The sequence below is a fragment of the Photinus pyralis genome, unplaced genomic scaffold, assembly GCF_008802855.1.
Source record: "Photinus pyralis isolate 1611_PpyrPB1 unplaced genomic scaffold, Ppyr1.3 Ppyr1.4_LG1, whole genome shotgun sequence".
Taxonomy (NCBI): Eukaryota; Metazoa; Arthropoda; class Insecta; order Coleoptera; family Lampyridae; genus Photinus; species Photinus pyralis.
In genome coordinates this window covers 15,506,935-15,509,061 of record NW_022170249.1, presented here as the reverse complement: position 1 = coordinate 15,509,061, position 2,127 = coordinate 15,506,935, and the positions used below count along the sequence as shown (strand labels likewise).

Here is a 2,127-nt window from a genome sequence, read left to right as displayed (position 1 = left end):
ATGTCAACTGAATTGTCAAGATCCTCAAATTGCGTCTGTGTAAAAACGGCACCGTATAAGCCAATCACAATGCAGATTTTTCGCGGGAGCTATTTAAATCACTCCTCTTAGTTTAAAAACGTCAAATTTCCCTAAAGTTCTTGTGAGTAGGTAAGGTACTTCTCTAGTTCCTAAATTTTCTTCAGATTCCCCTCAAACCTCCATCAATGTCTTGTTAAAAGTGTTTCCAATTTGGTGTCAATATCCTGTCAAATCTTTCACAAGTTTCTATAAAATTATTATGTTCACTTTGTTTTTTTAGGCTACCTTCATATTCCAATCACATTCTCGTATTACCCTCAAGTTCGTCTCAGATTTTCCTCAAGTTCTCTTCCATTTTCCCTCAGGTTCCCCCACAATTCCCCTACATTTCCCTAAGTTCAACTGAAATTTCTCTCATCTTTAATTGAAGGTATAACAAACAGGGTGCTGCCATTTGAATCCCCAAGACCAGAATCTCTTACCATCTCTACGACTCAAACGCGAATCCCTTATTTCGTGCAAAGCTCATCCCCTCTGTCTACACTAAGTTGACTTAAAACACCTATTTCATTGTGGAATAGTAATGGCGAAGATACTGTGTTAATTTTCATTGGTTCGCCAACTGTAAGGCTGTCTACAGAAAACGCTGATTTAACAGAATTTACTTATCTTTTCCCAAGGAAGGTTAATTTGCAGTGTAAGAAAAATAACCTTATATGACCTCTTTTTATCGTGTAAAACGAAACAATTTTCCGTCAAATACGATTTAAAACAAAGTCGTGACTCATAGCTATGATACATATGACAAATAAAGCTCGCTGAACTACAATCGACAAAATAAAAGCTGGACTTGACATCATGAATGTTGGTTTGGTTGAATGTTACTGAAACCTTGACTTCTTTTAAATCTAGAAACTTTTTGTTCCGCATATATTAATGAAAAAGATCGCAAAAATGTGCGTAAAATCACTGCTCTCGTTACAGACATCATACATCCACAACTATCACAGAATATAAGACAAAAAATACAATGGTTAGACAAACAACTACACGGTAGACACCCACACACGACAAACTAAACACATCAGTACACAACAAAGTTACAAATGGCTGTGGAACGTAACATACAACACGAGATACAACAAGAAACAGAAGGTTTTCTTATTGCAATTCAGGGCCAAGTTATAGCAACACACAATACAGCACACATTTTTTCAGGATACTGGGTATGCCCTTCTGTAAACACATGAGTGGTTTTATAGTATCTTTTCAGTTCCTGGAATTTTACTCATTTGCTGTGAATTGTCAAATTCGATACGGACATTGTGTGAAATTTCAAATCCTCTAGATAAATTATGAACAGTGGTATAAGTGGATTTTCTTCTACGTGCGGTAAACACGGCAAGGTCTTTTCTGGGGTAATGTTTATTAACAATTCACCCACCAAGATGAAATTTTTCTTAATGCTGTTGTGAATTGTGGCAATAAACGGAATCTGGATATTTATCAGCCAATATTGACATACACATCTCTAACATTTCCATTTCTTTCTTCTTTTGTGTACATTTTATTAAGAACATAATCAATAATCATATTTTAATAAATAATATTCAGATGTTGACGTTTATTCAAAGAATATTACTCTTTGGTTTATTGAGAAGCATTGGAAAAAGATGAAAAGTAGGTAAGATAGGGGTTGCATATGCATTATTTGACTTCTATATTTAAAAATTGAGCATAGGAGATTTGTGTGTTCAGAGTTAAAATTTACGCTCTGTATACCTGGAACTGTTTCGCACACCAATTATATTATTAACGTGATTTGAAGTTCCTTTTTGAGTAGCGAAAACCTAAAGAACCCTCAAACGCTTGTCCTTTATTCCTTTATAATCCAGTAACACTTGAAAAGTTTTCCATACAGGAATCGTGATAGATGTTTACAAAGTGCCTAGTTCGTAAGTAATTGAATTTGTAAAGAGGGAAGCGATTTAAATTGGAATAAAAGTGTTTTTGAAGAAAGATTTATTCGCTAAATGAGTAAATTCCTACTCGTACCGTAGCATTTATTACGTTCCTTGTTTCATTACTGTGTTTATAATTAGGATA

At 34.5% G+C, this 2,127-nt stretch overlaps 1 protein-coding gene across 6 annotated transcripts in view; it reads right to left on the bottom strand.

The window, feature by feature from the left end:
• The window catches only part of LOC116159508 (carotenoid isomerooxygenase-like), a 15,593-nt gene that overhangs the window by 2,383 nt on the left and 11,083 nt on the right, over window positions 1-2,127 (bottom strand). The gene's annotated exons all lie outside the window — the stretch shown is intronic.